This window comes from Peromyscus leucopus, chromosome 6 (assembly GCF_004664715.2).
Source record: "Peromyscus leucopus breed LL Stock chromosome 6, UCI_PerLeu_2.1, whole genome shotgun sequence".
In the NCBI taxonomy this organism is placed as follows: domain Eukaryota; kingdom Metazoa; phylum Chordata; class Mammalia; order Rodentia; family Cricetidae; genus Peromyscus; species Peromyscus leucopus.
In genome coordinates this window covers 84,481,319-84,509,281 of record NC_051068.1, presented here as the reverse complement: position 1 = coordinate 84,509,281, position 27,963 = coordinate 84,481,319, and the positions used below count along the sequence as shown (strand labels likewise).

The following is a 27,963-nucleotide window of genomic DNA, read 5'->3' as shown; positions in this document are numbered from 1 at the left end:
TCAATGACACCAACTGTTAGAGGGAGGAGAATCTGACTGAACTCAGAGATGGGAGATTTCCAGCATCCTATTTAGGGAACATGAAGTATTATGGTCATCTTTGAAGAAGGCAGTTAACCATATCTTTATCTAGTTCATGATCAAAATCATTTGACTTTACTTTGAAAATATATATGAAATCTGTTCATTTGTTTTCCTTGTCACCTTAGGCATGCAAAATAACACCATCTTTCATGAGAACGATTGCGCTTGATCTTTCTACGTCTGCTTTTGAGTTTTAAAATCGTTATTTTTTTTTTAACGTAGACGAGTGTTTTGCCTGCATGATGTCAATGCCTTATATGCATTTCTGGTAACCATGGAGGCTACAGAGGGTGTCAGAGTCCTGGAACTAGAGTAACCCACAGTTTTGAGTCACCATAGAGGAGCTGGCAATTGAATATAGGTCTTCTGCAAGAGTAGTCAGTGTTCTTAACTACTGAGCAGTCTCTCCATCTTTCCCACCCCTTTTATTTGACTATTCTGACCATTCACCACCACACTGAAAGGAGAGAGCTGTTAACACCATGAATTGAATCAGTTACTATCATTCCTCTGGTTGAATGTCTCCGGGGACTTCCAGTTGCTTATAGAATGAAATCCAGATATAGTCCAGTGCCCTTAGTGTCAACCGCATGATCTCTCCATAGCTCTTTCCTTTTATCTTATTTTAAGAAAGCCTTCCCTTCCTTATGCTTGACTTCTTTGGCCAATCAGACCTCCTAATAGTTCTTGACCCAAGTATGTTTGTTACTCAAAGACATTGTCTTTTGCCTAGAAAACTCTTTTCTTGCTTCTCCATGAATACTAGACTTGGTATACTCGAGGTTTCATTTTAAATGTTACTTCTATATTTAAAAGTAATAATGATTCTTTTGAATTAGTTCAAAATAAATTCGAGATCCTGGAGTTAGACATTCTATTTGGAGAGGTTTAAGGATGTTAAACCATGTTCTCAGAGGCAAATCACTAGCACATAGACTAAGTACCATATATCATGTGCCATAGAGTTCAGAATTTACACCCTAGACTGTCTTACTCTGGAGACTGCCCTCTAAACCACTGTAGTCAGCAGCCCTTTAAGAGAAGCTTATCTCCAAGGTTGGATAAAGCACAGGGACAAATAGCCAAATGAATGGAAACACATGAACTATGAACCAATAGCTGAGGAGCCCCCAACTGGATCAGGCCCTCTGAATAAGTGAGACAGTCGATTAGGAGATGGGAATGGGGGGTGGGCTGGGGGGAAGGTGGGGGTCGGGGAGAACAAGGGAATCCGTGGCTGATACGTAAAATTAAATTAAATTATAAAATAAAGGAAAAAAAGAGAAGCTTGTCTCTTGTGTTATCCTGTTGCAACATCTGTTTCTTTCCTCCACTTTGTTTTTTCAGTTTGTATCATTATCTTCTGAGGGGGAAAAAGCAGTACTTATTTATTGCCTGTACTTTTCACTAGATTAAGGTGAATGTTGTTTTACATCCTAACAGCCAGCATAGTATGTGGCATGCAGGAGGCATTCAATAAATATTGGGAGAATGAGGATTGGAGGAAAATTTAAGCCTTCTTTGAATTTTTACACCCTTACCTCCAGCTACTTTTAAGTTAGAATCAACTGAACAAGATTACAGGATTCCTGAATCAAATATTAACATATCTCTGAACAAATGAATGAATGAATGCAGCTCACCATCACTAACTGGTTTCCAAGAAGGGAGGGCTACTTCCCTTACTCCACTGGTCCTTATAATTTTAACTCTAAACAAACCATATACACTGATGAGAGAAACCAGAGCATAGCTATCACCAGGGCTGCCCAGGGACAAGGAAGAGTTAACACTGTGTCTGAGTTACTAAATATCTCCAGCAATGTAGTGAGAGTCAGCGAGACCAGATACTGTCACTTCTTCATCTTTTTTTCACTGCCTCAGGTGTTGGCAAGGACACTTGATTCAGAAGCAAGGGCAGAATGACTTTGTTTTACCCTTTAAAGAGAAAAGATGGACAGGATTGGAGCAGAAAAGAATGAAAAGAGAGCAAGGAAAAGAAAAGCCATTAATATTTCATATTATGCTTAAAATGCGTGATTATAGCTCTGGCTAGGAGAAGAAATTTCCTTGAGAATATTAGATTTTTATTGCATGTCCAGACAAAGGGCTGATTTATAAGTGCTCTGATTGTTTACCTCTGTGCATAATAGGGAATGGTAGAAGCATTTTTTTAAAAGCATTTGCTACTTAGCATTCTTGACAATATCTTATTTGATAATTCTAACATATGAAAGTATAGGTTCATTTTCTTTTTCCACAGACCTGTAGTTCTGATTGGTGTGAGTCTAGCAATAGATCTGAATGAACTTCAGGAGCTTGGTGGCTGTGTTAGTTACTTTTCTCGTCTCGGTAGTCAAATACTTGACAAAAGCAATTCTGGCTCACAGTTGAGAGGTAGACAGTCCATCACAGTGGTGAGGGCAGGGAGGTAGGAGAGGCTTGCTTTACCAAGCAAAAATCAAGGAAAAGAAATCTCAATGCTCAGCTCACTTTCTCTCTTTACTTTCCTTGTTCAGTCTGGGACTCCTGCCCATGGGATGGTAACACCCACATTCAGGATGACTTTCTTTCTCAGTTAAACCTCTCTAGGTTTAACTCATAGACACACCTAAAGGTATGCTGCACTAATACCCTCTGGCATTTCTTAATCCATTCTTGCTGGAAATTGAAATTAACCAACACAAGAATGTAGCTCAGTGATAGAGTGTCTGCCTAGCATGTGCAGAGCCATGAGTTCAATTCCCAGTACCACTAAAATATAAATCAAAAAATCTTTCAGGGGATGGAGAGACTGGTGAATTAATAAAGTGCTTGGCTTAAAGCATGAAGACCTGAGTTCAATTCCCAGGACCCCTACAAAAATGCCAGATGTGGTGGCATGCACTTATAATTTCAGTGCTGGGGAGGATCCCTGGAGCTCACTGACCAGCCAGTCTTATGTAATTGGTTAGCTACGGGCCAATGAGAGGTTCTGTCTCTAAGGAGCTGGACCGAATTCCTGAGGATCAAACCCAATATTGTTCTTTTGCCTCTACAAATACACAAACGCATTTGCAAACCCATGGTACATACATACACATATATACCTAGACACATATGAACACACACATGCACAGTGCATAAATAAGAAACTGAAGCATCATAAGTAGGTTTGTCTCTATTAGACTGGTTATGAAAGTCAGGCAAATATTAGCCGGCTATAGCATCAGGATGATAGGTCCAAGGCTAATATTTAGATGTCTTATTCCCAGTCATGGACAGGGTGTATCGTGTCTTTCTTTTTATTTACAGGTTTGTTCCTTGGCCACAGGTACTGCAGCCCTTCACACTATGCATAAGTAACATGTTGTATGATGCTCATTCACTTGGGAGCTTGAATGAATAAATTCTAAAATGTCCTCATTGCTAGCTCTGGAATCCAGGGTTTTTAAAATGCATGTGCAATTAATTTTGCTGGAGAATTTTAAATTAACACCAAGAGAATGCCTTGCTGTTTATAAATGTTCAGGTGTGAGCCTAAAGAAAACAGAAACCACTTTTCCTGAAATCACATGAATAATATTGGAGTAAGACTGTCTCAGTGGGAGACAAAAACATTACATTTGTGTCTCTGGGTAATCTATCCTTTGGTTAATGGACCGAGAACCCTCCAGACAGTTCACAAATCCACATAACAGAGCAGATTTTTGCATTCACATTCCTGACGTTGCTGAAAAACCGCAAAAAAATCAGATTCAGCCAGAGTTCCCTATTGATTACAACGTGAGGATCAAGTGGAAGTTATTCCACCCAAGGCAGCCTTCATTTAAATTTAAAATCGTCCTTCCTAGTGATCTCATTTTAAATAGTGGCATAGAAATCAATTGAATTTGCAAGAGTATTAACTCTATCTCATTTGAGGGGCTTCTTATCAACATATGAAAAAGTGGGTATTGGTTTCTGGTCATATTTGGGGGCATTGAAAGAGGGTGTTTCCAACAACAACAACAACAAAACAAAACAAAAACCCACTTTTTTTAGAGGAGCATAAGCAACTGGTATTCTTTATAACAGAAGTGTGAATCAAATGACCAGTCCTGTCAAATCATTTTTTACTTTTCGCTCAGTTTTGTTCTCTAGCCTTTGAGCATAGTAGATTATAGTATGGGGTAGGCTCATAATATTTTGTTGTGTTTTTTTTTTAAATAATCTACACTCAAAACTATTCTAAGGGTACAATTAGTTAGTTGGTCATTATCTATTGTATCAGAACCCTGTAGATCAGTCTGGACAGCAGATGGTTTTATCTTAAATATACCTGACAATGAGGTGTTCTACATGTTCTGTGAAGGAAGGAATAAACAGGTATGCCCAACAAAGGCAAAAGTTAAAAATGACTTAGTTGCATTTCAGTGCAGGTACCAATGCTCAGGGCAGCATTGTTCAAAAAAGCTAAAGATAGGGATAGCCAAAAAAGTCCACCTGAAGATGAATGGAGAAATGTGATGTGTGCACAGAATGGAGCATGATTTATTCTTAAAAGGAATGAAATTCAGATACAGATTTTCGACATATCCAAGTCTTAAAGATGGTGTGCTGTGCCAAATGAGTTGGCCACAAATAAATAATGTGTGGTTACTACTTGTGTGAACGAACTCTACAGTCATCGAATACATAAGGACAGCAAGTTGAGTGAGAGCTTTCAGTTGGAGAAAAAGTAAATTAAGGTGATATTTTAAAGTTATTTTTAAATCTTTACATTTATTTATGTAATATGTGTATATGTGTACATATGTGTATGCATGTACACTTGTGTGATCAGAGGACGACTTGCAGAAGTTACTACTGTTCTTGCACCATGTGGGTTCCATCCAGGGTTTGAATTCAGGTCATCTGGCTTGGTAGAAAACATCTTTATCCACTGAGTCATCTCTCTGGCAGAAGGAGTTATTGTTAAATGGGTATAGAGTCCAGTTTAGAAAAGTGAAAGATTTGTCTATGGCCATACCACCCTGAACATGCCCGATCTCGTCTGATCTTGGAAGCTAAGCAGGGTCAGGCCTGGTTAGTACTTGGATGGGAGACTGCCTGGGAATACCGGGTGCTGTAGGCTTAAAAAAAAAGAAGAAAAAAAAGAAATGAAAAGTAAAAGATTTAAAAATTAAATTTTGAGAGAGATTTTTGGTGATGATTATATAATAGTACGACTGTACTTAATTCCACTAAGCTATATACTTAAGCATTTGTGTTATGTACACTTTACAACAAAGAAAAGCAATACAAAATAAGAGCAACAAAAGCAAAATGTCTTGGAAGGAGCCAAGCATCCAGGAGCATTTTTGTGTGTCATGTAGTACTTTGTATGTCTGACTTCTCCTGTGTGCTACTGGCTTCCCCTGAACATAACCATCCTGGATGGACACACTTGCTTAGAGTGCTTCTTATGAGAAACTGAGGGGGCTTTTTTTACAATCTTTATCCCAACAGCTAAGCTAACAAGAGTCTTCTCATAACCTGATGTCCCCAGCATCTCAATTGTTGATCTAAACTGTCATAGTCTAGCCATTTTTGCTATTGTTTTGTTACCAGTGTGGTCCTTACCTTCCTCTTTCCAAGTCACCAAATGCTAGAGACACATGCATTATATACTGTCCTGGGATCTTCTTCTCTTTTCATATATTTTCTCTGTTTTGAACCTATCTTTCCCTGTCTTGCTAAAAACTTTAAGATACAATGCTTTGCCTGTGCAGGTGCAGCAGACTTTGCTACAATTACCATTCCATATGTGTGTGTACCTTGGGCATGCTTGGAAATTACTAGAGATGCCATGGGATTGGATTCTAATGTTCATTTTAATTCAGTTGGCTCACATTATACAATAAAAACCTGACTGATTCTGAGTAATGATAGAAGTTAAATGCCTGCTTTCCCAAAGGGAAAAAAGGAGAGAGACTCATTGACTAATGTTGGAAATAATTACATTTTCTTTCTTTTAAATTTCATGTATTTCATAAACAATGTAAACAGAGACAAATAGGTAAGATGTGATAAGCTACAGAAGAAATATAATTCAAAATACACTAGTGTATGAAAGTGAACTAAATGCCCTTGAACACATACCTTCCAAATATTGGGTAAATTCCTAGAGCAAAAGTGCATGGATGCGGGGCTTATAGCCTCCCCTTGAATGGTAGAAATTTCTCCCATAATGCTTTTCTGTCTTCTTACCTCTCGTGGAAAGCCTTCTACAATGTCTTCATTCTCGATGTTGTAGCTTTTCTCACTGTTCTTTCTTTATTGGTCACTACCATGTACGCCAAGTGGCTTCAGGTTGTTGATTGGCCCTGCATGCTGGTATCTGTGTCCTCAAATATACTTTCTCGTCTGCTAGGGAACTTCTCTTCTCCTGGTCAACCCCCATCCTTCTCCCTAACTCAGCCTCTTACATTGCTCATTCCCCACTTTCCAGGCCACAGTATTGCAATGACATTCCAGCTCAGGACCTCGACACCGTGGAGGGACATTTAACAATGTTTTTGGATGGCTATGCCAGATGATGACCATTGCAAATAATTCTCCAGATTGAAATCTCGTCCTTTCTGCCACTTGTAGCAGCATTTTTTCCTTATCTTTACTGGATTTTTCTTTATCATTACTTCATTACATCTTTAATTAGTAGTTTCTCACAGAAATCAAAATACATGTTTCCCCTTTCCTTTTAAAGCCATTTCCAATTGACTCAGCCATGTAGATGCATACTTTTTGCTTTCTTTTCATTACGTACATTGAGTCTTTCCTTAGAGGCAATCCAAGACAAGGTCTGCATAGGCAAGTTGACAGCCTACCTGAGGGGAAAACAAACAAACAAATATTATAAGAGGCAGGAGCACAGTAGACCAGTAACACACCTTTCCAGTGTCTTCAAACTTTCTAGAAGAATGTGTTAATTATTTGTTAACTTTTGACCTCTCTTGGTATTGTTAGCTTTATCTCCCATAACCCCATGAAAAAGGAGATAAATATATTTCCTGACTTTTTTTTAATTTTTTATTTTTACTTTTGTTTATTTATTTTTTAGTGTTGGTTGATCGTCAACATGGCAGTGTGCTTGGTTTCTACTATAATTTATTTAAATCTCTTTTCAAGGTTCAGCTAGAATATGGGCTACACAAGCATTTATAGATTGACTGGGAAATTAATGAAACATTTTAAGCATGTTTTGGAGGCAGGAGAAATTTGGTATCCAAAACTGAAATAGCTGTCTTACTTTGGGACATAACCCTTCTGGATGCTGTGGTCTTCTAACATTCAAATTTTTGAAGTTTCATTGTATATTTAAAGAAAATTTAAATGGGTTTCCCAAATGTGTTTAGAGAATAATGAGAATGAAATGGAAAATTTAAGTCTTTTACTTACGGTTATCTGGATTTGGATTCCCGTGGCACTATTTGTATGTGTGTGTGATTCTTCATGGAAGCCTCCTGAATCTCAGGTTGTTCATCTTTAAAATGAAGAATCAGTCTTCACACATTCTGCATCAGCTCTATTAGTAAGACATATATTCCCTATCATCAAAATATATACAGAATACAATTTCTCTTTCTCTGTCCCAATCAGCACCACCATCACCTGCATTCCAGAAGGAGATTCCTCTGTGATTTTCCTGCTCCTGTCTTTCTCCCCAACCCTTTTTATCTCAATGCAAATTGACAATGCATGTGTGTGTGCGTGTGCGTGTGCGTGTGCGTGTGCGTGTGTGTGTGTGTGTGTGTGTGTGTGTATGTGTGTGTGTGTGTGTATACCTGCTGAAGTCAGAAGATTAGGATTGCCATAGAGGACATCTAGTTAATATTGCATTTTACATAAATAATAAGTGTAGCCATTTAAAATGTACAAAATTACCCATTACTTGAAAGTCAAATTTAAGCATGCTAAATCTGACCAACCAACAGGGGGCACTAGCGTATCTCCAAGTGATACAGAAAATGATGTGGGGTTAGGCAGCCTGCTAGGCTTCTGCTTCGGCTCACCCCTAAATGCTGCCCTCTGCAGTACAACCTACAGAGTCACAGAGAGTCACCATCAGACAAAGTCTACAGAAAATATGTGGCAGGTGAGACATCAACATTTAATAACACAATGAAAGGCTGCCTTTGAATTTCAATCAATATTTATAACCATTGACTATTAAATATAGAAAGGACTTCAGAGGTCATCTTGCCCATCCTGTTTTTTGAAGCCGTGAGGACACTGACACTCAAGAGTCCAGCAGGTTTGTGCACAACACTGGCTGAGCCAACACTAGACTTGGAGCCCCTGACTCCAGTCCAGCTGATGATCCCCCAGTTTCTCCACCACTGCTTCCTGTAGAATCTCCATATTGTCATGTATCTAAGATCAGTTGGGTGTGTGTACGTAATTGATAATTTGATAAGCACTGCTGTCTACCTAGCCGACACATTTTCATTACAAACTCATGTCTTTTAAAGTACTCATTGAAATTGGGCCACTTCATATGATTATCCAATAGTAATGGTTATATGCCCAGGTCTTCATCATGTCTCAGATTTCTCACCATTTTTCATGAGGCAATATCCAAAGCAGAGTCTAATGTGACTATCATGACTCAGAATATTTTGTTTTCCTGTATTTTTCAATAATATAGTTGAATTTAAATTGTTTTTCTTCTTTAAAAGTCTAAAAGTTGTGATATTTATTGGATAAGTCAGAATTTGAACATTGACAGCAACATTAAAAAATATTAATTCTTTAGGTGTGTTAAAGGCATGTGATTATACTTATGGATACATGCTAATATATTTATGAATGAAATTTTTAATTTGATTCAAAATTATATATAGCAGATACATGACAGTTCTGTTATATTATTATATCTGCTTTTGCAAATGCTTAAAAATTTCTACAACAGTTAAAAGTGAACTCTGATCTCCAAACTTTAGTCTGTTTAAACAAAGCTTTAATAAAGTTTGGCATAAGAAATACAAGATTTTAATGTTCATATTTAAAGGATAGAAACAGTTTTTGTCCCTGTACTTGTCTCCTCCTTTCCTCATCTTTGTGAGATTCAGTGTGCAACAAAAGGAACTTAGAAGCTGTGATACAGTGTCTGGGTAGGGGCAGCTTTCCGTTCCTTGTTGACTGTGCAAACCTTAGGCCAGATAATATCTTTGGGCCTCAGTCTTCTCATTATGTAAAATGAGAACATCATATTATGTGGTTGCACAGAGATTCAGCTCTAAAATTACTTAATTTGCCGTCACACTAGAGTGTTAAAGTTCCACTGTACAACTGGCTCTCTGTGTGTTTGGTTTTGTATTCTGTTCCATTATAGCAGCAATGAGCTGCAGTCTGGGAGCAGCTGATTTGACTTAAAGATACTGGGAATGAAACACCACAATACTGTTGGCTTCCTGTAGAGTTCATGTACATGAATTTATTATTTAATCACCTCAAATTGGTTGATACCATTTACTGATATTGTCTACTGAGCAATGAACTATAGAAGTTATCCCTTTGAAACACTAGCATTTTTTGATGTGATGCTAGAATAAATTATTTTCAAATTCAAAGAGTATTTTGGTACTTATTATTCCAAGCTTATCTTCATAGTAGTATATTTATCCAGCATTTACCATTTTGTGCATCACTAGCCTTTTAAATTAATTACTGCACATTTCTCATCTAATGAAAGATTGTCTTCATTCACACTTCTGTAGTTTAGCACATACAATGCAGGTTGTAGTTATGTCATTTTGAGAAACAGGTAGAACTTGGGAATTGTGAAACCCGATCCTAACTCACAACAGGCCCGTGTCTTTGTAACTTCTTCCTGAGTAGTAGGTTTCTTTGCAGTTCTGTAATCATTGAAAAACATTTGCTTATGAAAACTAAGCAAATGGGCACTACTTCATAGTAATAATAAACTGACAGTATTATCTCAATGTCACATCAAAATTCATCCATTCAACAAATGTTTAATGAATATCTTCTAGGTGTGTTAATTTTGAAAGGGGATTTCACAGTAAAGAAGGCTTAGAAGAAATTACCAGAGGACACAGATTTCCAATTTTAAATTGATTTATTCATCAGAAAATGTTACTAAGAGCCACTTACTTATTCATACACATAGGCCTCCTTTTGCATAAATACTTCAAAATTACCATAATTCATTCACAGTCCCAACTCTGGCCCTCATAAAGTGAAGTGACTATTTTAGTGGAAGCCATGATGAAATAGTACCCTCAAGAAACTTTTTATCAACTGTTTACAGACAGATCTCTGCATACTCAGTATCATTCTGATAATTCTTTTTTCTTTTAATCAATAACCTTCTGGGCATGGATTTGTTTCTTTGTTCTCTGTGTAATGATTATTATGGTTTAGATACAGAACATCTATCATAGGCTCATGTATTTGAACTAGCTGGTTGCATTGTTTTCAAATGTTGTATGGGTTTTCAGAGGTGGGACCTAGCTTCACAAAGCAGATTGCTGGCATAATTACACATTACAACCTGGCCATGGTACTTTCCAGGGTTTTGTTTTTGTTTTTGTTTTTGTTTTTTTTTGGTTTTGGGTTTTTGTTTGTTTGTTTGTTTGTTTTTGTTTTTTTTTTTCCTTTCTGGCCTTCCAGGATGTGAGTAAGTCATGCTGTAAACTTCTGCCACCACAGATGGTACTACCTGCCACCCTGCCTTCCCTATCATGATAGATTGTCCCCTCTTAAAACATGAGCCCAAATAAATACTTTGTCCCTTAAGTTGTTTCTGTTAGACATTATGTCACCATGATAAGAAGTGAGTCAATGCAGAAAAATTTTGTACTTGGTGTAGGTTTGTTACTGTGACGAAACTGACCATGTAGTGTATAGGCCAGCTCTAGGGACTTTGTTGCTCTCTTCTGGCTTCTGTGGGCACCTACACTCATGTGCACATATTCCCACTTGTTGGTTGTTTTTGGTCTTTTCTCTTTACTCTTTGGAGCCTGCTATCCAACTCCCAAATAAATCACACAGGGAGGCTTAGTATTACCTATAAATGCCCAGCCTTAGCTTGGCTTGTTGCTAGCCAGCTTTTCTTAAATTATCTCTTCAACCTTTTGCCTCTGGGCTTTTACCTTTCTCTTACTTCTGTAAATCTCACTTTTACTCTTACTCTGTAGCTGGCTGGGTGGCTGGGTAGCTGGCCCCTACCATCTTCCTCTCCTTGTTCTCTTGCTCCTTCTTCCCCTCCCAAATTTCTCCTTCTATTAATTCTCTGCCTGCCAGCCACACCTATCCTTTCTCCTGCCTCGATATTGCTGTTCAGCTCTTTATTAGACCATCAGGTGTTTTAGACAGGCACAGTAACACAGGTTCAGAGAGTTAAACAAATGCAACATAAAACAAAAGTAACACACCTTAAAATATTCTGCAACACCCAGTCCTGCCACACACATATAAATGTAATCTAAAAAGTAAAATAAAAATTACAAAAAATAATTAAAACACCATGTTCACAAAGGTTTAGAGGGGAGCAGGGACTCTCTCAGGAATTGGGCCTGAGGCCATTTGTGTTGTATTCCTGCAAAGATTCTGCCTATATTCTTTTTTCTGAAATTATGAATGAGGCTGAATTAAAAACTAATGGACTTATTTGATCAGAAGAGAAAATTTTGAGACAGCATAACAGTTACCTTTGGCATGGTTAGTGCTCAATGCTTTTAGCCAAGCTCACAGTGACAGAAGTCAGGATGTGGGGCCAAAAGATGTGAAAAATGTATAGCTTTGTGAGGAAAGGCGCTCTGACCCAGTAACTCAGACAAACAAGGCTAATGAGGACCTGCAGAGGGTGCTACAGATGTGTTCCACGTGGCCCAAGCTACATCGTGAGTTTGTAATATACCTTGGCATCCTCATTCACATAGCGGTGATTTCATAAGATGAAAAAGTTATTGAGTCTTACAGACTTGCACTAAGACTCCAGAAATCCCTCTAGGCTGAACCATGGGCAGCAGGCTCAGAATCCCAGACTGAAGCTTCTGAGTACACTGTGCATGGAATTGCAAAGGTAAAAAGTAAGTTGTAGTGGAGATACCAGGAGATACCAGGAGATGTCAAGAATGTGGGATTTACTCTGCAGCGGGGATGGGGAGGTGAAGGTGTGAAAACTGTAGACATTCATTGGAGCTGATCTAAGAGAGAGTCCACATATGCTTCTGAAACAGAACTTTGGGGACGGGGTTACTCAAGTATGTTGGAGGTCATATGATGTTACCATAAACTCCAGATGCTAGACACGAAGCTACATGGATTGGTGTTTGTCCTCCTGAGCTTCAGTCTTTCTTTGGTCAAGTCTTTCTCCACTCTTTCCTTTCAGAATGGGAATGTTTAGTCTGTGCCACATAATTGAAAGTGTGTACCTTGCCTTTTTAAAATATTACAAGAGATCGTGAATCTTAGAAGAGACTTTAGGTTTTGGACTTTCGAACACTACTGGGACTGACACAAACTATGGACACTATTAGAGTTGGATTGATCTGTTTTATTTTGTGAAGTGGCCACGAACTTGTGGATGCTAGGAGTGGAATATTATTATTAAAATATGAACTGCTCCCCACAGGCTCATGTATTTGAGCATTTTCTGCCCAGCTGTTGTTGCTGTTTTGCAAGATTATGGAAACTTTGGGAGGTGCAACTGACTGGCGGAAGTAGGTTGTTTAGAGATGGGTTTTATGGATACAGCCTGGCCCCAGTTTCCATATGAACTCTGGTCCATCTAGATGTGAACAAGCCATGCTGCAAGATCTCATGACTCCTTAAGTTGTTTCTGTCAAGTAACAGAAGTGGTGATGCTTTCTTTCTTTCTTTCTTTTTTCAAAGTCTTTCAAAGGTAAATTCTGTTTGATTTCATAAAGACTTAGAATTCTCTATCAACTGTTTATAGGTATTGGGCCCAGCAAGTAATATGTCCTATGTCTTCTTTAGCCAATCTTTAGCTATTTTTCAATAACTATGTCACATTCTTAACTGTGTTCTGTTTGCCTCTTCTTATCATGTAATTTCTAACTGATGCACCCTCATTGTGAGCTATTAACATTCACCCATTCTTCTGTTCAATAGTATTTTTGAGCACCCTCTCTGTGTTAGATAAATTAGGAAATATGGTGAAAATGGCCTCAGCAGTCCCCACCACATGACACATCATGTTTTTCTTTATCATAATTTGATGTATTATTAACTAATTATATGTCTTATGGTTGGGTTAATCACCCTACTTGTAGTATCTTATTCTCTATTTGAGTCTTTGACATTTTTGACCAAAATTCCCATCAAGCTACAGGAGAACATTAGGATGCAGAAAGAGTTTTGACCAAACCATTGCCTCTTTCTGGCCAATTCTTTGGTGATTATTTTCTTTCATAGTCTTTTTTAATAATCTGCAGTGAGGAACAGCTCAAAGAACCTCCCCCCTTTTTTAAGTTAAAAATACTTAAAATCACTGGTCAGCATAGCTCTCTAAACATTCACATAACTTGTTCATGAGAAGAGGACTTCATTTCTAATTTCAAAAACCAATTACCTCTCTTCCATGGGTTCCTCCCGGCTACCATCTAAACTGACTCTTATTCACCCATCCAGCAAATATCTATCAAATGCTCATGGGTGACAGCACTGCTGATATAAAAATGAGTCAGATTATTTTCCTTAAAAAGTCTCACTCATTTTCTTCTGACAAGTAGTTTTTTTGTTGTTGGTATGCTTTTAGTTTGCATATGTGTACTAAACACAGTATTTCTATCTGTCTCTTCTAAGGGAAAGAGGCTAATTTGGGTAGTGCAAATCATTCTACTATTTTGTTCATTATAATAAAACTAATGATTCACGTATGCATTATATCCTTCTTGTTATGATGAATATGTATGTTTGCTCATTTTTTAAAAACATTTTTAGCTTTCTTTACTCTTCTCTCATTTCTTCAGACACTGATGGGCCAGGCTTTCCTCTGGGGCAGCTATCATTTTTTTTCATGGACACATGTGTGACTGGGTTTCTTTCCAGTTTCATCTTTCTAGACACTACAAATACATCTCTGGACTACATTCTACATTGTCCTTCAACTTACTGTCAGCTCAATCTTCCAAGCTCACTCTACTTTCACCCTTGTGTGGTCTCATCTAGAAGCCCTCCTGATCTCAGTTGTAACACTTTTGTCAGCCTCCTTCAGAAGGTCCTCTTGTCTAGTGTTAAAGGAGCTGGCAGTTTCCTCTTGGACCAAGGCCAACAAAGACTGACAGGCCTTGGTTTTTCATTTTCCTTATTACTGCAATTGCACTTTGATTTTCTTACTTCATATTTTGCAATCAATAGTGTGTTAGTTCTGTGTTCTGTTTTCTTTCTTTCTTTTTTTTTTTTTGTTTTTGTTTTTTCCAGACAAGGTTTCTCTGTGTAGCTTTGCACCTTTCCTGGAACTCACAGGCTGGCCTCGAACTCACAGAGATCTGCCTGGCTCTGCCTCCCAAGTGCTGGGATTAAAGGTGTGCACCACCACCGCCCGGCTATGTGTTCTGTTTTCTTTGTTCTGCCTTTCCATGCAAATTTTCCTCTTAAATGGTCTTCTTTCTTGTGAAGTCCAGCCTCAGAGAGGTATTTAATCAATTTTAATTTTGTGTTACTTCTGGTATAGTCGTTTCACCCTTCCCCTACATTCAAATCTCATTTCTGATCTTTACAGACCATGTAACTTGGTCTCGGTGACTGGCCCACATATACCTTACTTTGTTATCTGGAAAATATTTGTTATAATAATAATAATAATAATAATAATAATAATAATACCTTCCTTATTATGAAGCTGACATTGCTCTGAACATGTAAAATGCATAAGTAGTGCACAGTAAGTACCTAATGAACACTGTTACTATGAACAATGCTACTGCTACTGTGTCTTCTGTTTCATAAGACCCCTTAACTTTATTGTTATTTAATTTCACTTTTTTTGTACAGTGTCTTTGACCATGTTACTCTCTTCCTCCAACTCCTCCCAGATCAATATCCTGCTTGCCTACCACACAAATTTGTGTACTTCTCCCTGCTTCCTCTGCCTCCTTCTCTTCCTCCACTCTTCTTCTACACATCAAGCCCAATTTGTGGTGTCCATGTACGTTTGAATATATGTGGTCCTCTACTAGAGTGTGATCAATCTACCAGGGGGCTTACCCTTAAAGATAACCGACTCTCTCTCTCCGTCTCCCAGAAGTTATCAACTGTCCACAGCCCTTCAATGAGTAGAAATATAACATATATTCGTTAAAGAAGAACCTTAACAGAGCAAGATAAAAAATGTAAAACCATTCCTACCTCCACTGCTTGGAAAGACCACTGTGACTCCTTTTCCTTTTAAATGCACATCTCTGCGGTCAAGCATGCATGGACAAGGCCCACAGACAGGGAGTGGCCAGACTCAACTACACTTGTCTCTCCTTGAATTAGCTGTTAATTGTTTTGTTTTTACCCCTCCACTAATTTGACACTGTAGCTTTTATTTGTTATGTTTTTATTGTAATTATTTATGGTTTTCTACACTTTATTTACTTACAATAGTGGTTGGCTATTCGGTGCTCAGTTTTAGTGCACACATAGACTATTATAGCCATGGCCATCAGAATTCTGGAGTTCCCAGTATTTCACAGATCTTTCTGTGATCCCCATAGGCAGACTCTCTTTGTACCACTAACCTCTGGCAATTACAGATATTTTCCATTCAAAATATTTTGGTTTTGGAGCCAGGTATAGCAGCAGTACACACCTGTACTCCAAACACACAGGAAGCTGAGGCAGCAGGCTGTGAGCTCCCAGCAGCTTCAGCTACGTAGCAAGACTCTGTCTCAACAACAACAACAAAATCAAGACAAAAATATTTTTCTTTTCTTCTATATTATTTCTTGTAAGATTAATTTCTTTCACATAGAATAAGTTATTTGACATTACTCTATGTGGACCTCAATATACTAAATACTAGTAAATGACAATTCAATCCAAATTAAATGTTATTTAGTTTTGCTACACTCTTTTAAAAAAACAACAGTTCAGGTGTTAACATAGTACCTTCATCTTCTTCCTGATTTTGTTCCTGTTACCTATATTTTAAAAATATAATATTACATTTTGGGGATGGAATTAAATTTAACAAGAACATTTTCCAATCCTTTTGCCATCTCTTATTCTTGGATCCCCTACACTTCTGTATCATATTTATTTACCTATTTATTTTTTTAAATTATTCAACTAATTAAATTTGTTCTTAGATATTTTTTTGCACATGTGCACAATGCCTACTGACTACCTTTCTCCTTCCCACAAATCTCACCCTCCTCTGCCTATCTATTCATTTTGTTTTATGACCCAGCAAGGGCCATCCGCATGATTGTGGATTTGCTGCGATCCATGGGAGCCTGCAGGGCTCAGTAGCGGGGACACAGCTAAAGACAGTGACTTTGTCCCTGAACCTATTGCTAGCCAATAGTGTAGAGATGAAGGGTGGCCAGGAGCCCATCCTGCTTCTTCGCCTGATTGTTGGTAGAGGTCTTGTGTGAGCTCAGTGCAGCTAACCCGAGCTGTTATGAGTTAATTATTGTGATGGTTTTTAGTCTAGAATGGTGTTTGACAGATCTTTTTCTAATGTTATACCCCTTTGCTACACTGTACTCTGAACCTTAGAGGGGCTGGTATTTCATTACAGATGACCTCATGAAATTCCCCTGACTGATTTCAAACTTGTGGCTTCATGTGAGCATCCTGACTCAGCTCCTAAGAATCTGGGGTTATAGGCCCGTGTCACCTCCACTGGCAGTCTATATTCCCCCTCTATCTTTGGTCTATAATACCCACAGACAGAGTTCCAGATGGATATTCATTTCCACTGAAATTTTGCTAGGTATTTTCTATTGTATTTAAACTTATTGTTAAAAATTACAATATTTTTATTCACTTTTTACTAATATAAAATACTTTATTTCTGGGATATTTTCATATTTATTTGTACATACACATATTCATATGTACACACACATATACATGTACTCATTCTTTCTTATACTCTCATTAAACTGTTTAGTTTTTTTTTTTTAATTTCTATGTTTAGTTTTTGGTTTTGCAGTTTGGTTTTGCTTTATACCTTGTACCTGTCAGTATATATTTTTATTTGGTTGTAGAAATTTTTTTTCTCCCTTTCAAATTCATGGTCTTTTTTTCTTTTTTATTGTTATACACACATGTGCATGTACACATGTTCGTACACATATATACAAACACACAACACATACATAAAACTTGCTCCGTTCATTTAGTGGTGTTACTTGTATGCATAGGGCTTCAGGGCTGACTGATGGTGAGCTGTGTCTCCTAGAACTGACAAGGAAGCTTCACAAATGATACCTTAACTATATGGCCACCTAAAAAAATGATTGGAACAAATGCAATACCAATACATATGCTAACATGGTTTTAGAAACTTTTATCCATTCTCTTTATGCTTTAGATTTTTTTAAATTAGTTTCAACTGACCTATATCTCTTAACTGTTTTTGTGTATATTTTTAAAAAAATGTGTTTCTTCATTGTATTTTAGGTGTGCTTCTCAGTGTCATATGTCCATTTACTAATAGTTGTCATTGAGTATAACCAATTTAAAGTTCATTCCATTAAATGTGATGCAGTCTCTTTATTTTTTAATTAGTGTATATTAGTCTGAAGATTGTGGTTTACCATTGTTTAATAGTGTATATTAATCGTACAAAATAATGGGCTTCATAAAATTTTAGTCTCTATTTTTAATATCCATAATTTCTAATACACTTAGTCTTCTCAGTTACTTATTTGTATTTTACAATTTGTTACAAACATTTTTATCATTGCTCCCTCATATCTTTCAATATTCTTAGCATTTTTATGTTGAAATTGTAACATTTCATTTCATCTGGAATACATTTATTTCCCAATCATCAGTCTGGAGGAGGGGTAATTTTCTGCATAAAATTTTATCACTATTTTTGGAGATTTGATTTTAGGACTATTGTAGATTAAAGGTTGTCAAAAGTTATTTGCCCATACTTCCATTGAGTGTGGATCTGTATTTCCTCTTTCATCTGTAAAGTTCTGAGAGAAAGACTTGAATGGAAATGATTCGTCCTTATCTCCTATATCAAACACCTGAAAGCCCTGAACTATTCTGTGATTAGTCTGATTGTCACACTTATGACCACATGGCAAAGCCTGATACTCCATGAAGACGGGGTAGTAATTCTAGCTGATCCCAGCTTTGCCACCATTCCACTAAGCCTCAGCCTCAGAGTTTTTCAACCTATGGGTCATGGCCCATTTGGGGTTGCATATCAGCTATTTACATTATGATTCATAACCATAGCAAAATTACAGTTAGGGAGTATCAGTGAAATAATTTTAGGGCTGGGGGTCACCACAACACGAGGAATTGGATTAAAGGGCCGCAGCATTAGAAAGGTTTAGAACCACTTAGAGTCTAAGGAATCAGGTAATATATTCAACCCAGCCACCATCTGACTATTATCCATTCACATCAGGTGAAGCAAAAGAATAACCAACTTCTGATCTGCTCAAAGACACAATGAACTAATCATTGTTTTAAGTAACCAGCATTTTAGAGTGCTTTCCTACACAGCACTAGAGCATCTTACCTGTTTTCCTGCACCCTACCTACTCCCCCACAATCATAACATATACCCCTCCTCACTGCTGGTTTTGAGAACCTCCTGTCCTGACACAAACCATAAATCTGTCTTTAGGTGATCCTACCGACAGTGCAGCCTGGAGTCTGAGTGAAAAGCAGCATGACCCAGTCTTGGCTTCTATGTGGTATCACCACTATTGTCCTTTGCCCTGCCAAAGACATTAAGAATCACTCTAGCAAGAACCTGTGGGATTTCTGGAAGTAAATTCCATGAAGTTTGGAGCTCCACTAAGATTTTCATCTCCCAAGAGTGTCTCAGTTTCAAAGTCATCAACACTGAGTGCCCAGAAATTCATCACAAACCCTATTTACATGCTCTGACTGATTCGTGCCTCCAGAAGCTTCTCTTTTAGATAAGGAGAGCCCAGATGCTTCTCTTTGGATGTGCCTGTTTCTCTAAATTTAAGAATGGTGGTTTGTCCTGGGTGCTAGGTAGCTTTTCACTGTAACAACCTAAGGGGATTGAAGGGAGGAGAGATTTATTTTAGCTCATAGTTTCAGAGGTTTCTTTGTGCAACTGGCTCTGTTGCTTCAGGTCTAAGATGAGGCAGACTGCCTTGGTGTTGGGGACATGCAAGGGAGGAGGAGCCTGCTGGTCACATGGCAGCTAGATAACAGAAAAAGAGATGGGACTGAGTCAGGGGCAGAGTAAGCCCTCCCCAGGCAAGTGCTCATGGGCCTGCTTCCTCCAGCTAGGCCATACCACCCAAAGTTTCCATCACATCTCAAAATAGTGACACCAACTTGGGACCACTTGCTTGTAGAGACCATTTCACATCCAAACCATAGCAGCATGAAACTCTGATACGTTAAAAAAAAAAAAAAAGGTCCCGGTCTTTTTTGGAACCTAGGGTCTATGCTGAGACACTTTGCCCAGCCTTGCTGCAGGGAGGAGGGGACTGGACCTGCCTCAACTGAATCTACCAGGCTGGGCTGACTCCCCAGGGGAGACCTTGCCCTGGAGGAGGTGGGAATGGGGGGGGTTAGCATGGGGGGGAAGGCTGGGGGTGGGAGGAGGAGGACAGGGGATTCCATGGCTGATATGTAAAATTAAATTAATTATAAAATAAAAATATTTATTTAGAAAAAGGTCAATATACTTAGGATTTCCTTGTAATGATGGTAGTGGTGACTGCAGGCTCCTTGCATGGCAGAGCACCTGCTAGATGTCGGTCACATCCTTTTGAATTTTAAGATGCTATGGTAATTTTTTGTGACATATCTATTATTGTCACATTTTGGAACAGAACCTCAAAGTCTGAAGTGCTAGTGGCCTCTTGTCTACACATCTTGAAAACAGTTTCTTCATAAATTCTCTTTCATTATGTGAATCCATCTTTTTTTTAGACAGTCCAATGGCTCTGCTATGCACACAGAAATGTATCCCAATCATGAGTGCACAGAAGAGGAATTTTTCATAAACTGAAAGTCACCTGTACAGCTAGTATCCACATTAGGAATATTAAGTACCGGAAGTAGCTGTCACGCCATCCGTATACTATTTCAGCTTCACTAACTGATTCCAGTCCCCCAAATACAGTTACTCTTCTGGCATTTTTGCTGCATAGTTTGGATTGATTTCTTTTTGTACTCTATATAAATGAAGTCATGTAGGATATGCTCTCTACCTCTAACTTGCTTCTTCAATGTTATTTTTTAATTAAGCTGCATTATATGCAGGTATAGAACATTCGATCCTATTGCACACTGTGACAATTTGTCTATCTTAAAATAGATGAAGATTTGCACAGTTTCCAGAACTTCCAGCTAATATCATGCAGCTTTGTTTTTGCTTGTGCACACGTGTTTTTCTGTTAGGTTTATATCTGAGAGGATTCTAATTATTGGATAATAATACCTGCTTATTTTATCATAATGATGAAAAGAGCTTTTCTAAATTGGCCTACTGTCTTCCCTCACTCCCTGAACTCTCTCATTCAGTGTCTCACAACACCACTGAGAGCATGACAAATTTCTGGGTATTCCACATCTTTTTCAACATTTGACATTATTCATTTTTCTCCTTTGCTGTTCCGGAATTTAGACTGAGATTTCATTATGTTTTTAATTTTCTTTCCCCTGGCAAATAGTGAGGTTGAGCATCTTTTCAGGCTTACTGGCTATTTGAACATACCACTTTTTTATGATGAATTTTTAACCAAGCCCATCTTCCTAGGTCGTCTGAGAATTCTCTATAGACCAGGCTGATAGCATTCACCTTTGAATATCTCCAAATATGCCACAGATTCCTTCTCTTAATGTAGCTTTCAGCGAGTGCTGCATAGGTGCCTACTTAATGGAAGAAGCATATATAACAGGTAGGGTGTTTCACCTTTGATATCATGAGCTACAGAGGGTATTCCTAGAGAATCAAGTATGCACATCTTAATTTTTAATAACTAAAGTGGTAATAAATATTTATTGATGACTATATGAGGCTACATGTGAAGAGGGGTTTGAGGTGAATCAGAAACTATGCATTTTCTCAGGAAGTATCTAGATTCTCCGGCAGCCTAGATTGAGTGCTGGTTTTTAACGACCCTCCTTTAATGTAGAAATTCAGTGTCTATTCTTTCAGCCTTCTTGTGCAATTGAATAGGCAGAAACTGATATATGGTGTTTTAAGGACATGAACACGGAGATTACTTTGAAATTTGGTCTTGAGAAATGTCTGCCTAGTAATTTTCAAGGAGGAAAAAAAGATTCTTTAGTGACTTTTTTTTTTTTTTTTAAGAAAGTAGTATGAAATATGTTTAGGTAATGAAAACACCCAATTACTTGGTTCCTAATTCCTCACAAACCTTAGCCAGTCTCCAGTGCCCATGTGGGCTTCATTGAGAATTTCTGTCCTTGTCGGGGACAGCTTTGTCAGCCTCTGTACCATCTGGGCTGAGGCCACCACCCTGAAGAGGCACTCTTATTGGAGTCTATTGTGACACTCTGAGACGCCACTTTGCTTCTGACACCTCCCCAATCTTCTTCCTTTATCTGTGAAAAGCTCCTCTTTGGAATTGTAGACTTTATCCAGTAGGTATTCAGGTTGGAAAACAACAGTCTTTCAGACATCACAAAACCACTTCCCCAAGGAAGAAGACTTACTGAAATGGTGCCAGCACAGAACCAAGTTTTGGGGCCAGTGAGATGGCTCAGTGGGTGAAGTCATATTTCCTGCCAAGGCTGATGACCTGAGTTCTAACCCCAGGGTATACACGACAGAAAGAGTGAACCAATTCCCTCAGGTTGTTCTCTGACTTCCTCCTGAATGCTGTGTGGTATGCACATACACATACACACACACACACACACACTTACATACACATACACACATACATGCACACAAACATACACACATGCACGCACACACAGAGGAATATGGTTAACAACATTTAAAGCTCAGTTTACAAGTTGCTTAGAGAACTCTCATTGCACACTATTTTTTTTCTTTGTCTTGAGATAGGGCCTTCCTCTGTAACCTAAGCTAGTCTCAAACTCAGGTCCTCTTACCTCACTCCCTCAGGTGTGGGATTACAGACATGTACTGCCAAACATGACTACCATTAAAGGCCTGATGGGGAAACTTGCATTCTCATCTGTTGTCTACAGAAGTAACCATCTTGTTAAATAAGAAACACAGAGCCAATGCAGAGATGAAAGCCCAAGAGGTCAGAGCTAAGAGCCTTACCCTTCACTGCTGCAGCTATCCTCTTTAGCCAAGAGACTGACTTCCTGTGTGTTTGTCCTTATATAGACTTTCTGTTTTGCCTTCTCATTGATTGTAAACCCAACCACATGACCGCCTCATCACTGCCTGTCTGTACAGACCTCCAGGTCTTCTATGGTTGGTATTGAGATTAAAGGCATGTATCTCCATGCTGGCTGTATTCTTGAACACACAGAGATCCGCCTAGCTCTGCCTCCCAAGAGCTATGATTAAAGGCATGCACCACCACCGCCCAGCTTCTGCTATGGCTTGCTATTAGCTCTGACCCCCAGGCAACTTTATTTATTAACTTACAAATAAAATCACATTTCAGTACAAATAAGATATCACCATAGTTGTCTCTATTCTTAGACCACTGATTTGAGACACATACAGGTGACCAATGCCATGCTACACTCATCTATCTTTTTTAATATTTAAAGTGTCAATCCTGTCTATCAGAGCCCTTACCCTCCAATTCATCTGATGGACAATTAACCATGTTCACAGTGTCTCAGGCTTTTGCTGGGACTCTGTACATACACCCAAACCAATAATACCTAAACGTGCCCACATGGCATGACATTTACTTGTAGATTCCTATCACTGGCAGGAAATACATTTATTTAAAAACAGAGAATATCCCCTTGTGGTTGTTTGTTTTTGGCTCTTTTGGGGGCCCACTACCCAGCTCCCAAATAAATCACTCACAAAAGCTTATTCTTAATTATGAATGCCTGGCCTTAGCTTGTCTTAGTTTCTTGCCAGCTTTCCTTATCTTAAATTATCTCGTGTATCTTTTGCCTCTGGTCTTTTCCTGTTCTTTTACTTCCATAAATCTTACTATTACTCCTTGGCTGGCTATGTAGCTGTGTGGCTGGCCCCTGGAGTCTTCATCTTCTCTGGCTACTTCTTTTTTCTCCCAGATTTCTCCTTCTATATATTCTCTCTGCCTGTTAGCCCCACCTATCTTTCTCCCTTTTTCCTACCTCACTATTGGCCATTCATCTCTTTATTAGATCATCGGGTGTTTTAGACAGGCACAGTAACACAGCTTCATGGAGTTAAACAAATATAACATAAACAAAAATAATACACCTTAAAATAATATTCCCCAGCATCCCCTGTTCTCAGTATCTACCCAATATAAAGTTCGTATTTTATGTACACAAAACTATTTGTTTTTCAAGTTTCCAAATGCCTTTGATAGTTTCTCACCCTTCTGGTTGTTTTCATCCTTGGCTTCATGTGTACCTTGTTCACTGTCCAACTGCAGAGACCCTCATGACATTAGTGCTGAGTTCTTGCTCTGGTACTCTGCCTTACTCCCATTTGAAAAGCACCCACTGTTTTGATTACCACTCTTGGTAATTGCTGTATTCACTTTTGGACAGTCATAGGTTAAGACTTTGAGGGGTTTGTTCATTGAATATTTTCATAATATCACCATCTCTGTCAAGCACTGTAAGCATGGTAACATGCCTCAGAATATGTCCTTGAGGAAGACAAAAGCCAAGGAGATGACGATGTGGTTCTGATTTCAGACAGCAATGTAATAAGTCCCAGTGCAGCAGCATCCATGAGGTGTGATAATGTTCACAGGTAAGAAAAGTCATCCTCAATCAGCTACTGTTTTAAGCCACTTGGCTGAAGGACATTCATTCATTCCCTGCCTTAAACCAATCACAGCTCCTGGCATATAACACTGATTATGTTGTGCTTTTCATAAGGATAGAGCCACATAAAGACATTTGACTTCAAGTTGGCCAGCTAAAATCATCCTTATGGAATATTCCTATGAATGCCCTTTCCATGCTATAGAGTCAATTGTCTGCACACAAAGAGAGCCTGTCTGTTGTAGGAAGAAATCAAGGCATTAAAATGTGGGGTGGGGAGGAGAAGAGGATATAGAAAAAGAGACCTGAAAACACATGGTATCCCTAGATCAGGCAGTGTCTGAGCCCAACTCCATCACTGTTCTTCCCATCAACATGACCCTCTTTTGATTAATTTGGTTCAAGTTCAATGTTTGGGATTTCAGTCAACTGCAAGTAAGAGATATAATCTAAATATGCCCAAAAGGAGATAATGCAAAAGTTGAGTGCTGGAGAAGAAGAGTATTACAGAAATGAAGACCACATTGAACAAAGTCTGTAGTGACATGCAAATAATTTGTAAATTATATAAATGATGTGGAAATCCAAAAGGTGATGGCATCCATGGAGTGGGAAAGGAGCCTGAACTTTGCAAGGATGCAGTAAAACCTTTGCGTGGCAAGATCATGCAGAGGACATTGAGGGTTTGCCCTGAAGACAAAAATAAAATACTGTATTTTAGAAAGGTGACCTTGACACTGTAATCTGTTTTTTTGCTTGGGTTACTTTGAACATTGACCTGGAATGGGATAAAAATGAAGAAGAAAAACTAAAGAACTCCTGCATTTGTCCACCAAGAAATGATGCAGTCCTGAGTTAAGACCACGGCCCTGAAGACAGATGACAGGGGCAGTTTTAGGAAAGAAAGCAATGGCAACATAGGCAGAGCAGCCCCAGCCACCCTTGGAGGTGGGGTTTCATTTCCCTGAGATGGAAAGCGGGAGGAGGAGTGTGTCTGAAGGAAAGTGGGATATTTTCCCAGAGTGTCACTAGCTTACACTATCTTGATTTCATCACTAGATGGATCTTAATAAAATACCATTTTTTAATGTGGTTCTTTGGCTATGAAAAGACTAGTAGGGAGGGTGGTTTAGGTTAGTGTCTCTTTAAGAATTAAAGTGATTTTTTAAAAAAAGAATTGATTATATGTCACTGCCAAGGAATCTGCCCACAGGTTCAAATTCCAACCTTTCTTGCTGATTTTTAAGCCCCTTTCCATTTTAATTTGGCCTCCCTGTACCTCTCTAATCTTGTTTATGGATGATTCCCATGCTACACCCTCTGCTCTAGACAAGGCAGTTCCTCTGAGATCCTGTAGAGGCTGAGTTCATTAACTCACCTGAAATCCCTTCTCCCTCTTCATCCTCTAGGGAACCTCCCTTCCTTTGGGATCACTTCTTTATGTACAGTTGACTGTGGACTGTAGGCTTCATTCATCCTATCTGGGCATCCATCAGCACTAAACTTCTATAGAATACAATCCAGTTTTCTTATCTCTCTAATGTAAGGCCCTGATAATTTCACGTTAGTTTGCTTCTCTGTTGAAGCTAGTGCCCCATAGAAGTCTTTGGTGTCTGGAATAGTGGTGGCTGGATTCTAGACGCATCATATAGACTGGTTACAGGCAGTCTTCCCCTCTACTTGGGTCCTTCCCTCAGTCCTGTTTTATCCAGAGGAAATTTCATTGATGCATCCTTTAAAAAGCAGCTTGAATTTTACCTTGTCTGTGAAGCTTAGCTCCGGACTGAATGAGTTTCCCCTCTCCTCTCCCTCCTGCTCCTGTTGCCTCTCTATCCTCTCCTCTTTCTATAGGTGTACATGCATGTGTTTATATTTATCATGTATTTGAATATTTGGGTATACCAAGTCGTAACATTTCTCAAATTATAAAATGATGCATCTCCGGTGATGCTTGTAAGGAAGCAAGCAGGTCACTTTAATATTCCTAAGTTCCTACCATGCCCGGTGTAATTATTAGTCAACTCTTGGAAAGATTTTGTGGGGAAGAGGAGTTCACATCTGTATCCACAGAGTCCCATTAGCATACCGCAGCAGGAGGAACAGGGCAAGCTCCTAAGGGAATATGCCCGTCACCTGACAGAAGCAGGTGATGAGATCTCTCACCAGATTAAAAAGGTAAGGGCAGCAACTCATTAGGAAACACAGAGATGTCTGCTTAATTACTTGAAAAATGTCTGAGCCAGTACATTTTATGACACCTGGAGGGTATAAACATGCCCATAAATTTAATTAATTTTCTTTCTTCATTCATCGCACCTGTATGGCCTGAAGGAAAAGAAGTCTAATGAAAGTACAATCAGCACTTTATGCTGGACTTCCGCAATTCATTGGGGGTAATAGTCAGAAAATGAAATACCAAATTTCTCATCAGTTTGTGGGAAGAAATGTGTTTGGAGAAGTGTAGCCCAGCAGTGGAATTATTCCCATGTCAAATTCTGATCAATGATCCTTCAGCTTTATTTCCAGAAAGAGCTTAAATCTCTTTATAGATATATTAAAATGTATTTAATACTCATAAATCTCTGAGGGGAATTCAGAACTAGATATTATTGTTTTCCTGGAGGAGAACACTATATGGGAACTCAAAGGCTTATGGGAATCAATCAAATCTGTGAAGCAAGAAACTTATTTGCTCTCGATTGCAGCAACATGACCACACATTCTGCCACAAATCTTTCAACCAACAATATTACTGTTTTTTTAAAATAAACTATAATCACGATGAGCACATGTACTTGCATATCCATTGAAATACTTCTATATCATTTAGTGAGGGCATGCTATTTTTCCAGGGATGGTGCCTGCACTTGATACATTTTACCTTGAATCCCAATTACAGCACTCTTAAGCAAGTAATGCTTCATTTGAAATGATTCCCAGTGAGATTAAGGGATTTACTCAAGGTTGCAGAGCTAGGAAATATTGAAACTAGGATTCAAATCCAGGCCATTGGCTCTAATATCTCTGCTCATTTAATTTTGTTGCATGCACAGAAACGTCAATCTGTTTTTCTACTTGTTAGATCTTTGTTGCCAAACATAGGAGTAGCACAAGACATAACTTGTTTTCTTAAGAGAATCTTGACATTATTGACTTTTGTATAGTGAATTATTCATGGAGACTTCTGGATGCAGCTGATATGTCTTCTCCAGAACCCACATTATACTCCAGCTGTGCCCAAGACCCTTTCACCTAAAGTATTTTTTGTTGTGTCCACTTGAGCCTACAGTAATCAAGGCACAACATTCTTTATGTCTTGTGACTTAGGAAATAGATGGAGAGTGTCACATAATAAATACCTATTGTGTGCCCTTGATGTCCAGCCTTGAGTATATATTGACTCACTTGGGACAAGCTTTATGATAATGGAAGTGATCATTTAGAAGCCAGACATGTATCAGACAATGCCCACTAGGAACACCTCAGGACAGCACTACTCATCCTCTTGGAATTTCGCTTTAAAGAAACAGTGGTGCCTGCCATGATTCTTGCTGAACATATTCCAAGGAGATTTGAAAATGACTACTAGATCAACATGAAATGAAATGTTTTCACTTTTGCTGTTAAACTCCTCATTCTGGTAGCCAACACAAAAGGAACTCAACAGCATCTCCGGGGGGTCTTTTTCTCATAATGTTGAATCAGGACATAATTTCCCCTTAATTTTACAAGTCTTTTGTGTATATATTATGGCTTCTGGTTTTTTGTTTATAAGGGACTCCTGTCTGTGAAAATGTATGTCTCTGTATGTTTCTTGTA

General features: G+C 38.5%; 1 protein-coding gene and 1 non-coding gene across 2 annotated transcripts in view; both read left to right on the top strand.

Moving 5' to 3' along the window:
• Ntng1 (netrin G1) overlaps positions 1 to 27,963 on the top strand; it is a 334,636-nt gene that overhangs the window by 39,158 nt on the left and 267,515 nt on the right.
• On the top strand, positions 5,061 to 5,179 carry LOC114700012. Its single transcript, XR_003735628.1, has one exon. It is a non-coding gene; the product is annotated as a 5S ribosomal RNA (ribosomal RNA).